General features: G+C 47.0%; 1 protein-coding gene across 1 annotated transcript in view; it reads right to left on the bottom strand.

Moving 5' to 3' along the window:
• The window catches only part of LOC138663139 (oocyte zinc finger protein XlCOF7.1-like), a 71,682-nt gene extending 58,640 nt beyond the window's left edge, over positions 1-13,042 (bottom strand). The window contains exon 1 of the mRNA XM_069749279.1: positions 12,984-13,042. The gene's annotated coding sequence lies outside the window, so the exon portion shown is untranslated. The remainder of the gene's footprint in view (positions 1-12,983) is intronic.
• Between the last annotated feature and the right edge of the window lie 572 nt (positions 13,043-13,614).

Below are 13,614 nucleotides of genomic sequence, written 5' to 3'. Positions count from 1 at the left end.
TTTTGTGTACCAACCTCTTGTGCGGCACGGTATCAAACGCTTTGGAAAAATCGAGATATACCACGTCCAATGACTCACCGTGGTCCAGCCTATAGCTTACCTCTTCATAAAAACTGATTAGATTGGTTTGACAGGAGCGATTTCTCATAAACCCATGCTGATATGGAGTTAAACAGTTATTCTCATTGAGATAATCCAGAATAACATCCCTCAGAAACCCTTCAAATATTTTACCAACAATAGAGGTTAGACTTACTGGCCTAAAATTTCCAGGTTCACTTTTAGAGCCCTTTTTGAATATTGGCACCACATTTGCTATGCGCCAGTCCTGCGGAACAGACCCTGTCGCTATAGAGTCCCTAAAAATAAGAAATAATGGTTTATCTATTACATTACTTAGTTCTCTTAGTACTCGTGGGTGTATGCCATCCGGACCCGGAGATTTATCTAGTTTAATCTTATTGAGCCGGTTTCGCACCTCTTCTTGGGTTAGATTGGTGACCCTTAATATAGGGTTTTCATTGTTTCTTGGGATTTCACCTAGCATTTCATTTTCCACCGTGAATACCGTGGAGAAGAAGGTGTTTAATATGTTAGCTTTTTCCTCGTCATCTACAACCATTCTTTCCTCACTATTTTTTAAGGGGCCTACATTTTCAGTTTTTATTCTTTTACTATTGATATAGTTGAAGAACAGTTTGGGATTAGTTTTACTCTCCTTAGCAATGTGCTTCTCTGTTTCCTTTTTGGCAGCTTTAATTAGTTTTTTAGATAAAGTATTTTTCTCCCTATAGTTTTTTAGAGCTTCAATGGTGCCATCCTGCTTTAGTAGTGCAAATGCTTTCTTTTTACTGTTAATTGCCTGTCTTACTTCTTTGTTTAGCCACATTGGGTTTTTCCTATTTCTAGTCCTTTTATTCCCACAAGGTATAAACCGCTTACACTGCCTATTTAGGATGTTCTTAAACATTTCCCATTTATTATCTGTATTATTAGTTCTGAGGATATTGTCCCAGTCTACCAGATTAAGGGCATCTCTAAGCTGGTCAAACTTTGCCTTCCTAAAGTTCAGTGTTTTTTGTGACTCCCTGACAAGTCCCCCTAGTGAAAGACAGGTGAAACTGTACAATATTGTGGTCGCTATTTCCTAGATGCCCGACCACCTGCAGATTTGTTATTCTGTCAGGTCTATTAGATAGTATTAGGTCTAAAAGTGCTGCTCCTCTGGTTGGATTCTGCACCAATTGTGAAAGATAATTTTTCTTGGTTATTAGCAGAAACCTGTTGCCTTTCTGGGTTTCACAGGTTTCTGTTTCCCAGTTAATATCCGGGTAGTTAAAGTCCCCCATAACCAGGACCTCATTGTATCACAGGATCAATTGTATCTGTCCTAGCATTGTTCTACCATCATTGGGAAATAAAGACACAATGTTTGAATGTTTGCTAATATGCTGATGACCCATTGGTGCTATGCAATATGAAGGACAATCTATGCATGTTGTTTGCACACTCCAGCAGTGAGGGATGGCCTCCTTCCACCAAGACTGTGGAGGAATCACTGAATGAGAAGTTGTGACCTATAAAAAGGAGGATCTGCCTGTGTTCAGGTAGTCTACATTACAGAAGTCATAGCATTATCACTCCAACTGAAGAAATACAGAGCCGCCACATTTGACCATCGCTGGACCATGGATATGTTTTGAGAAAGTCAGGATTGGGACCTGCCGGTCGTCTGGACCCATGGAGATGTTCGGATAAGCCAGGTTGTGATCATTTGATCAACTGGCCTTGTACCTTGTATGGACTCAATGAACTGTCATCTTCCTACGCTTGTCATTACCTCCTCTCTGTGTGCGTGCCACAGGTGGGGTAGCGACCCTGGAAGATCTGAAGTCACAGCTGCCATTATCCTGGCGAGTCAGCGGAAGGGTGAGACTCTAATGTGCAACATCTTGGGTATTGTTCCGGGACTGTTTTATGTGATATCTGCCTGTTTTGTGGTTCAATAAAGTGTGACACCCCAGGGTCCCGGTCGTCACAGTGGCATTGTTTTCCTCCCGGGGGAGAGTGATGTCACGCTTGAAAATGATGAAGGATATCATTCACCAGGTAATCACATAAACACAACATGTTCATACTCCAGGCCAGAAGGGGGAGCCCTGAACCCAGATTAAGGGGAACTTCCTTATATTCTGGCTGGAGAGGGAGTGAGTGTCAGACAGCAGTCTGAAGCAGACAGTGGCGGAGGAAAGATTCTGTCAGAGGACAGAGACGAAGGCAGACGGACATAGAGTGTCAGAAGGTCTGAAGGGGACATGTAGTCAGAGGTTCTACAGCTCCTGAAGAGAAGAAACTTAGAAGGAAAGAACAACTTGTAGAAAGTGTGCAGGAGAGAAAAGGCACGGGAGTGTGACACACGAAGCTGAACTTGGTTTCTTATTCGTTCTGTTTCTTATTCGGAGCTGAAGTTGGTTTCTTATTCGTCAGTTTCTTATTCGGCATTTTTTTCTTTTCTGTTTTTTATAGGTTTAACAACAAAAAATAATCATCATAATAATAAAAAACAATGCAGCGAGGAGCCCTGATGGGAATACACTTAAAGACGGCTACAAAAACAATAAAACTGGCACAAAAATGGGCATCAAAGTGGGCACCAAAGAGCGCTGAAGAAAGGGTTAAATGCCTTTGGGCCACTGATCTCACACTGCAGACATATAGAACAGGGCGCCCCACATCCAAACCAGTTATTTCCAGCCTGGCCCAAATGGGTTCTGGGCATCAGAACTGGCATCAAAGTGGGCAGACAGTAAATTTTGGACATATGAATAAGTAACTGATGTTTTTAAGGGGTTAAATGCCTTTGGGCCACTGATACAACACTTCAAATACACAGACAGTGATGCCCTGCATCAAACCCAGGTCCCTTCAGCCTGGCCCAAATGGGTTCTGGGCACCAGAACTGGCATCAAAGTAGGCAAACAGCCCATTTTCACAGATTTAAATAAGGAACTGATGTTTTTAAGGGGTTAAATGCCTTTGGGCCACTGATCTGATGCACAAAATACACAGACAGTGATGCCCTGCATCAAATCCATGTCCCTCCAGCCTGGCCCAAATGGGTTCTGGGCACCAGAACTGGCATCAAAGTGGGCAAACATCCCATTTTCACAGATTTGAATAAGTAACTGATGTTTTTAAGGGTTTAAATGCCTTTGGGTCACTGATCTGACACTTAAAATTCACAGACAGTGATGCCCTGTGTGACGGGGTGTACGGCAGAGCAAGAAGGGACAACAGGCCGAGGGATGATTCAACAGATTTATTATCAAGAACGCTGGAACAACACATGCAGGTAGATCTACAGAGTCCACAATTAGTCCAACAGAACAGGTTCGGGGGCACCTCCCAATAATCCTTGTGCCAGCTAACAAAGCAATAGTCCACACGAGTCCAAGGGATCCCAAAACAATCCCACGAGCGACGAGATATGTCCTCAGCTCAAGTCTCGCCCCATTCGCTTCCGCAGTCTCAGATGGACATGGGTGTCATGATCTGTACTTTTTTCCCTGTCCTATATTTTGTATCATATGTCATGATGTGATGCGACTAAACGCATGTGATGCGTTAAACTAGAAGAAGAGGGGACGGGAAGAAAAACATTAGACTCGAACAAAGACGACCCAGGAAAACATACTCAGAAGGGAGGTAAGAACATTTCTAAAACAATCCACAGTGAGGAGATAGGAACAAAACAAAATCCTCTAAACTGCATGCTCGCAAACGCCAGAAGCCTGACAAACAAGATGGAAGAACTAGAAGCAGAAATATCTACAGGTAACTTTGACATAGTGGGAATAACCGAGACATGGTTAGATGAAAGCTATGACTGGGCAGTTAACTTACAGGGTTACAGTCTGTTTAGAAAGGATCGTAAAAATCGGAGAGGAGGAGGGGTTTGTCTCTATGTAAAGTCTTGTCTAAAGTCCACTTTAAGGGAGGATATTAGCGAAGGGAATGAGGATGTCGAGTCCATATGGGTTGAAATTCATGGAGGGAAAAATGGTAACAAAATTCTCATTGGGGTCTGTTACAAACCCCCAAATATAACAGAAAGCATGGAAAGTCTACTTCTAAAGCAGATAGATGAAGCTGCAACCCATAATGAGGTCCTGGTTATGGGGGACTTTAACTACCCGGATATTAACTGGGAAACAGAAACCTGTGAAACCCATAAAGGCAACAGGTTTCTGCTAATAACCAAGAAAAATTATCTTTCACAATTGGTGCAGAATCCAACCAGAGGAGCAGCACTTTTAGACCTAATACTATCTAATAGACCTGACAGAATAACAAATCTGCAGGTGGTTGGGCATTTAGGAAATAGCGACCACAATATTGTGCAGTTTCACCTGTCTTTCACTAGGGGGACTTGTCAGGGAGTCACAAAAACATTGAACTTTAGGAAGGCAAAGTTTGACCAGCTTAGAGATGCCCTTAATCTGGTAGACTGGGACAATATCCTCAGAAATGAGAATACAGATAATAAATGGGAAATGTTTAAGAACATCTTAAATAGGCAGTGTAAGCGGTTTATACCTTGTGGGAATAAAAGGACTAGAAATAGGAAAAACCCAATGTGGCTAAACAAAGAAGTAAGACAGGCAATTAACAGTAAAAAGAAAGCATTTGCACTACTAAAGCAGGATGGCACCATTGAAGCTCTAAAAAACTATAGGGAGAAAAATACTTTATCTAAAAAGCTAATTAAAGCTGCCAAAAAGGAAACAGAGAAGCACATTGCTAAGGAGAGTAAAACTAATCCCAAACTGTTCTTCAACTATATCAATAGTAAAAGAATAAAAACTGAAAATGTAGGCCCCTTAAAAAATAGTGAGGAAAGAATGGTTGTAGATGACGAGGAAAAAGCTAACATATTAAACACCTTCTTCTCCACGGTATTCACGGTGGAAAATGAAATGCTAGGTGAAATCCCAAGAAACAATGAAAACCCTATATTAAGGGTCACCAATCTAACCCAAGAAGAGGTGCGAAACCGGCTAAATAAGATCAAAATAGATAAATCTCCGGGTCCGGATGGCATACACCCACGAGTACTAAGAGAACTAAGTAATGTAATAGATAAACCATTATTTCTTATTTTTAGTGACTCTATAGCGACAGGGTCTGTTCCGCAGGACTGGCGCATAGCAAATGTGGTGCCAATATTCAAAAAGGGCTCTAAAAGTGAACCTGGAAATTATAGGCCAGTAAGTCTAACCTCTATTGTTGGTAAAATATTTGAAGGGTTTCTGAGGGATGTTATTCTGGATTATCTCAATGAGAATAACTGTTTAACTCCATATCAGCATGGGTTTATGAGAAATCGCTCCTGTCAAACCAATCTAATCAGTTTTTATGAAGAGGTAAGCTATAGACTGGACCACGGTGAGTCATTGGACGTGGTATATCTCGATTTTTCCAAAGCGTTTGATACCGTGCCGCACAAGAGGTTGGTACACAAAATAAGAATGCTTGGTCTGGGGGAAAATGTGTGTAAATGGGTTAGTAACTGGCTTAGTGATAGAAAGCAGAGGGTGGTTATAAATGGTATAGTCTCTAACTGGGTCGCTGTGACCAGTGGGGTACCGCAGGGGTCAGTATTGGGACCTGTTCTCTTCAACATATTCATTAATGATCTGGTAGAAGGTTTACACAGTAAAATATCGATATTTGCAGATGATACAAAACTATGTAAAGCAGTTAATACAAGAGAAGATAGTATTCTGCTACAGATGGATCTGGATAAGTTGGAAACTTGGGCTGAAAGGTGGCAGATGAGGTTTAACAATGATAAATGTAAGGTTATACACATGGGAAGAGGGAATCAATATCACCATTACACACTGAACGGGAAACCACTGGGTAAATCTGACAGGGAGAAGGACTTGGGGATCCTAGTTAATGATAAACTTACCTGGAGCAGCCAGTGCCAGGCAGCAGCTGCCAAGGCAAACAGGATCATGGGGTGCATTAAAAGAGGTCTGGATACACATGATGAGAGCATTATACTGCCTCTGTACAAATCCCTAGTTAGACCGCACATGGAGTACTGTGTCCAGTTTTGGGCACCGGTGCTCAGGAAGGATATAATGGAACTAGAGAGAGTACAAAGGAGGGCAACAAAATTAATAAAGGGGATGGGAGAACTACAATACCCAGATAGATTAGCGAAATTAGGATTATTTAGTCTAGAAAAAAGACGACTGAGGGGCGATCTAATAACCATGTATAAGTATATAAGGGGACAATACAAATATCTCGCTGAGGATCTGTTTATACCAAGGAAGGTGACGGGCACAAGGGGGCATTCTTTGCGTGTGGAGGAGAGAAGGTTTTTCCACCAACATAGAAGAGGATTCTTTACTGTTAGGGCAGTGAGAATCTGGAATTGCTTGCCTGAGGAGGTGGTGATGGCGAACTCAGTCGAGGGGTTCAAGAGAGGCCTGGATGTCTTCCTGGAGCAGAACAATATTGTATCATACAATTATTAGGTTCTGTAGAAGGACGTAGATCTGGGTATTTATTATGATGGAATATAGGCTGAACTGGATGGACAAATGTCTTTTTTCGGCCTTACTAACTATGTTACTATGTTACTATGTTACTATGACTTCTCTTTTGTTACATTTACTGTACATTTTGCAATGTCATGGGGTGCATGTAACTAACCTGTCTCCTTCCCCCAATACTTGCAGCCCTGAGATCTAATGTAATTAAGCTTTGTCCACACCACTAGGGAAGGAATAGCCATTCTTCCTCACAGCAGGTGGCTAGTCAAATGCACACAATGAATAGACTAAGTGGAGCCAACCAGTCTAGAATCTTCTGCTGGACCCAACCATTGAATAGAAGGTGTGACCCCTACCCCCCCCCCCCTTCATGGGCGGATCCCAGGAGCTCAGACAATCCATTCTTATTTTGAGATCAGATGTGAGTTGATCCTTGAAGGAGAAGGAGTGGGGATTCTTAGCTGAGGCAAGACCCCACGCCCATCTAGGACTGTGGAAGCGAACGGGGCGAGACTTGAGCTGAGGACATATCCCGTCGTTCGTGAGATTGTTTTGGGATCCCTTGGACTAATTGTGGACTATTGCTTTGTTACCTGGCACAAGGATTATCGGGAGGTGCCCCGAACCTGTTCCATTGGACTAATTGTGGACTCTGTAGATCTACCTGCATGTGTTGTTCCAGCGTTCTTGATAATAAATCTGTTGAATCATCCCTCGGCCTGTTGTCCCTTCTTGCTCTGCCGTACACCCCGTCACAAACTGGTGGCAAGCAGTGGGATCAGAGCAGAAGGAATGGAGGACAATGGCCCAACATCGGGAACCAACACCGCAGAGTAGAAGAACTGGACTTTGGGGAGCCTACAATGAAAGGCCCGTGAAGTAGGAGTCCGTTTTAAGGGACTCTCCAAGGAGCAGCTTATTGAGGCTTTGGAAGGAGTTCGCCTGCAAGATGACGCTGAGGAAGGACCCTCAAAGCAAATGGAGGAAAGACTGCAGCCGGAGGTAAATACCCAAAAAAGTCAGTGGGTTGTGTGGTACGAGGAGGAGTTGGCATTGCTGGGAGAAGAGGCCACCATAGACGATAAGAGGGAGGCCATTCACTGAGCTCAGGAGATGGCATTGCTGGAGAGGCAGATCGCTTTGGAAGCAGCTAGAAGCTCCAGACAGACTGTAACCCCAGCACCCACCATGAGGGAACTCCCCAGAGTGTCCCGCAAAGACTTCAAGCCCTTTAATGAGGCTGCAGGCAACATTGAGGGCTTCTTCCAGGACTTTGAGCATCAGTGTCGATTAATGGAAGTCCCGGAAAGGGAGCGAGTCCGACATCTGGTGGGGCTCTTAGAGGGTGGAGCTGCCGCCGCCTATAGAGCTATGGACCCTCAGGGGAACTGTGAGTATGCGGAGATTAAACGGACTATTCTAGAACATTATGCTGTTACCCCAGACACTTACAGGACTCAGTTTCGTACTTTAGCCTGTGATGAGGAAGTGTCTTTCAAGATGTATGCCCACAGACTGAAGCAAATATGTCATCGCTGGCTGGAGGCAGAGGAGGCCTTAACCTGGGAGACCTTCCTCCAGGTTATCCTAAAAGAGCAGTTTTACTTCAAGTGCCCTGCTGAGATCCGGGAATGGGTGCGTGAAAGGAGACCAGCCACTGTGGAGGATGCTGCAGCTCTAGCTGATGAGGCTCTCACCATCAAGCCTCAGTGGAGGATTCTGTTGGAGGATGGAGAGAGGCCTACCAGCTCCACAACACCGGTGGCCCCCTGTTCTTCTGTCCCCATTGTTCCCCGTTCCTCTAAGCCACCACCTCATGCTGATACCCGTGTAAATGTGCCTCCAGTTGCTTCTACTGCGTTTTCTGGAATACGACGAGGAGAGGAAGTAGCAGAGCGAAGGTGTTATGGTTGCGGGCATCCGGGGCATCTGCAGGCCTCATGCCCAGCCAGCTCATGGAGAAGTCGTCCTCAAACCCCTACAGCACCTTCAGGTGGGAGCCGGCCTCCAGGTTCCCTTACCCCTCGCCCAAGAGGACGCCTTGGATGGAGTGAGACCCATCACAGATGCTATCGATGTGGACAGCCGGGGCATCTGCAAGCCTCCTGCCCAGCTGTTCAAATGAAGATTGATCCTGTACCCAGTCGTAGTATTAATTATGTACAGCCAAGTGCCATGGAGGACGACGTGTCACCACTACGTGAGGACTGGCCTAGTGCCTCACCCACCCATGTTGCACCACTAGGAGTTTATGGTGTGCGACCCGCAGCTATGACGACTTCTGCTCATCGAGGTAAGCACTTGCAGGAGGTCGTGCTGGATGGACAGAGACTTATTGGATCTTGCAGGCGAACTCCTTCCAAAGCCTCAATAAGCTGCTCCTTGGAGAGTCCCTTAAAACGGACTCCTACTTCACGGGCCTTTCATTGTAGGCTCCCCAAAGTCCAGTTCTTGTACTCTGCGGTGTTGGTTCCCGATGTTGGGCCATTGTCCTCCATTCCTTCTGCTCTGATCCCACTGCTTGCCACCAGTTTGTGACGGGGTGTACGGCAGAGCAAGAAGGGACAACAGGCCGAGGGATGATTCAACAGATTTATTATCAAGAACGCTGGAACAACACATGCAGGTAGATCTACAGAGTCCACAATTAGTCCAATGGAACAGGTTCGGGGCACCTCCCGATAATCCTTGTGCCAGGTAACAAAGCAATAGTCCACAATTAGTCCAAGGGATCCCAAAACAATCTCACGAACGATGAGATATGTCCTCAGCTCAAGTCTCGCCCCGTTCGCTTCCACAGTCCTAGATGGGCGTGGGGTCTTGCCTCAGCTAAGAATCCCCACTCCTTCTCCTTCAAGGATCAACTCACATCTGATCTCAAAATAAGAATGGATTGTCTGAGCTCCTGGGATCCGCCCATGAAGGGGGGGGGGGGGGGTAGGGGTCACACCGTCTATTCAATGGTTGGGTCCAGCAGAAGATTCTAGACTGGTTGGCTCCACTTAGTCTATTCATTGTGTGCATTTGACTAGCCACCTGCTGTGAGGAAGGATGGCTATTCCTTCCCTAGTGGTGTGGACAAAGCTTAATTACATTAGAGCTCAGGGCTGCAAGTATTGGGGGAAGGAGACAGGTTAGTTACATACACCCCATGACATTGCAAAATGTACAGTAAATGTAACAAAAGAGAAGTCGCATCACATCATGACATATGATACAAAATACAGGACAGGGAAAAAAGTACAGATCATGACACCCATGTCCATCTGTAACTGCGGAAGCGAATGGGGCGAGACTTGAGCTGAGGACATATCTCGTCGCTCGTGGGATTGTTTTGGGATCCCTTGGACTCGTGTGGACTATTGCTTTGTTAGCTGGCACAAGGATTATTGGGAGGTGCCCCCGAACCTGTTCTGTTGGACTAATTGTGGACTCTGTAGATCTACCTGCATGTGTTGTTCCAGCGTTCTTGATAATAAATCTGTTGAATCATCCCTTGGCCTGTTGTCCCTTCTTGCTCTGCCGTACACCCCGTCACACAGGGCATCACTGTCTGTGAATTTTAAGTGTCAGATCAGTGGCCCAAAGGCATTTAACCTCTTAAAAACATCAGTTACTTATTCAAATCTGAGAAAATGGGCTGTTTGCCCATTTTAATGCCAGTTCCGGTGCCCAGAACCCATTTGGGCCAGGCTGGAGGGACGTGGATTTGATGCAGGGCATCACGGTCTGTGTATTTTGTGCATCAGATCAGTGGCCCAAAGGCATTTAACCCCTTAAAAACATCAGTTACTTATTCAAATCTAAGAAAATGGGCTGTTTGCCCACTTTGATGCCAGCTCTGGTGCCCAGAACCCATTTGGGCCAGGCTGAAGGGACCTGGGTTTGATGCAGGGCATCACTGTCTGTGAATTTTAAGTGTTGTATTAGTGGCCCAAAGGCATTTAACCCCTTAAAAACATCAGTTACTTATTCATATGTCCAAAATTTACTGTCTGCCCACTTTGATGCCAGTTCTGATGCCCAGAACCCACTTGGGCCAGGCTGGAAATAACTGGTTTGGATATGGGGCGCCCTGTTCTATATGTCTGCAGCGTGAGATCAGTGGCCCAAAGGCATTTAACCCTTTCTTCAGCGCTCTTTGGTGCCCACTTTGATGCCCATTTTTGTGCCAGTTTTATTGTTTTTGTAGCCGTTTTTAAGTGTATTCACATCAGGGCTCCTCGCTGCATTGTCTTTTATTATGATGATGATTATTTTTTGTTGTTAAACCTATAAAAAGCAGAAAAGAAAAAAATGCCGAATAAGAAAGTGACGAATAAGAAACCAACTTCAGCTTCGTGTGTGACACCAGGGGAGCAGAGCAGTGATTTGGCTACCTTTCTGGCTAGCGCAAATTCCGGTAGCCGAAGACCGAGTCCGTGTCGGACTCTAAGGGACATAGCTGAAACCGGCAGGACAGCTGAACTTTAAGTTACCTGTATGCCTTTACACCCAGGAGGCACAGTGATGTATAGGGCCTGGGTAATGATAGAGTCCCTATAAAAAGGCTCGAGTCACCTGTCATACGGGTTTGTGTCCTAACCTATATGGGGGACAGAGAGGAACTGCGAGAACCTTATCAGAAGCCATAGGCAGTAAGGGACGGAAACATCACTGCGCTTTGAGGAAGGCTTTCATCTCCACCTGTTGAAAGGGACTCTGAACTCGCTTCCAAGCCGGCCGAACCCTGCCTGTACCTGTGATCTGGTGCCCTGGACTGTGGTTGCCTGAAGGTAAAGAGACTGCAAACCTGTGTCCTCGTGCTTCACTGCATCATTCACCATCTCCATATCCACACACGGGAGCCCTGGGGACCTACTTCAACTGTGGGAAGGTATACCATCTAGCTGCCATATCACCACCCCAGAGGGGCGGCATCTGTCCCTACTGACCGAATACAACAGGTGGCATCACGAAAAATAGACTTTACTTACAATTCCCCTAAAAAAGACCTTTCCCTTTAATTGGGCGCCCAGGGCCACGGACAGGGTCGCAGCCACCGTGACATCCCTTTAAGCACCGGATATGGAACCGAGTACTCCACGGGCATGGCGGGAAACTCAAAAGCATTGCCACACTGTGTTACCCTCACCCTGTATTGTCTGAGTAGTTTCCTGCCCACGGGGATAAACGGCGGGCGTTCAGTGGTGTGAGTTGTGGTCCATACAGTCATACTAAAGACAACCGAGAGAGCGGACGAGGGCAACCACTGACCCTGTATCTCCAGCACTGACCTCCACCCGCAGAGCCGCACTCCACATAGAGAATAATGGGGCCTCCAGCCCCGACCTCCACCCGCAGAGCCGCACTCCACATAGAGAATAATGGGGCCTCCAGCCCCGACCTCCACCCGCAGAGCCGCACTCCACATAGAGAATAATGGAGCCTCCAGCACCGACCTCCACCCGCAGAGCCGCACTCCACATAGAGAATAATGGAGCCTCCAGCACCGACCTCCACCCGCAGAGCCGCACTCCACATAGAGAATAATGGAGCCTCCAGCACCGACCTCCACCCGCACTCCACATAGAGAATAATGGAGCCTCCAGCACCGACCTCCACCCGCAGAGCCGCACTCCACATAGAGAATAATGGAGCCTCCAGCACCGACCTCCACCCGCAGAGCCGCACTCCACATAGAGAATAATGGAGCCTTCAGCACCGACCTCCACCCACAGAGCCGCACTCCACATAGAGAATAATGGGGCCTCCAGCACCGACCTCCACCCGCAGAGCCGCACTCCACATAGAGAATAATGGAGCCTCCAGCACCGACCTCCACCCACAGAGCCGCACTCCACATAGAGAATAATGGAGCCTCCAGCACCGACCTCCACCCGCAGAGCCGCACTCCACATAGAGAATAATGGAGCCTCCAGCACCGACCTCCACCCACAGAGCCGCACTCCACATAGAGAATAATGGAGCCTCCAGCACCGACCTCCACCCGCAGAGCCGCACTCCACATAGAGAATAATGGAGCCTCCAGCACCGACCTCCACCCGCACTCCACATAGAGAATAATGGAGCCTCCAGCACCGACCTCCACCCGCAGAGCCGCACTCCACATAGAGAATAATGGAGCCTCCAGCACCGACCTCCACCCGCAGAGCCGCACTCCACATAGAGAATAATGGAGCCTTCAGCACCGACCTCCACCCGCAGAGCCGCACTCCACATAGAGAATAATGGGGCCTCCAGCACCGACCTCCACCCGCAGAGCCACACTCCACATAGAGAATAATGAAGCCTCCAGCACCGACCTCCACCCGCAGAGCCGCACTCCACATAGAAAATAATGGAACCTCCAGCACCGACCTCCACCTGCAGAGCCGCCCTCCACATAGAGAATAATGGAGCCTCCTCACCTACCTCCACCCGCAGAGCCGCACTCCACACATATATGGCTGTTCTGTGCGCACAGGACCTGTGATGAGGTCACAGGAGGGGAGGAGTCAGGGTCACATGATCAGGGGCCTCAGTGTATGCAGGACTCTGCTGTGCTGGTTGTCGTGGTGCTGGATGAGGGAAAGTTAATGTGTGGGGTCAGGAGGGGTTTACAGTGTGGATGGAGCGGAGCCGTGTGTGTATGAGGTGTACGGAGCGGAGCCGTGTGTGTACGAGGTATTAATTTGCAACGTCTCTTTACTAATCTACAGGCACAGTCGCACAATGTAGGGGGAGGGCAGATCTCTCGCTCGGTGCGGTGAAAGCTTTTGATAGTATGGAGTGGGAGTACTTGTGGTCGGTCATGAGGGTCTTGGGTTTCAGTCCCGTATTCCTGTCCTGGATGAAGCTTTTATACTGCAATCCATGTGCCAAAATTAAAATAAATGGTTGTAGGTCAGAGGCTTTTGAGCTTTGTAGGGGAACTAGGCCGGGCTGCCCCCTGTCCCCTCTGCTCAGGGGTGGATTAAGGGTAGCCAGGGCCCCGGGCTGTTCAGACTCTGTGGGCCCCCCGGTCATCATATACCTGAACCAGATTATTCCAGAAAAATAGTTG

The sequence above is a fragment of the Ranitomeya imitator genome, chromosome 2 (genome assembly GCF_032444005.1).
Source record: "Ranitomeya imitator isolate aRanImi1 chromosome 2, aRanImi1.pri, whole genome shotgun sequence".
NCBI classification, from domain to species: domain Eukaryota; kingdom Metazoa; phylum Chordata; class Amphibia; order Anura; family Dendrobatidae; genus Ranitomeya; species Ranitomeya imitator.
This window is presented reverse-complemented; position numbering and strand designations above follow the sequence as displayed.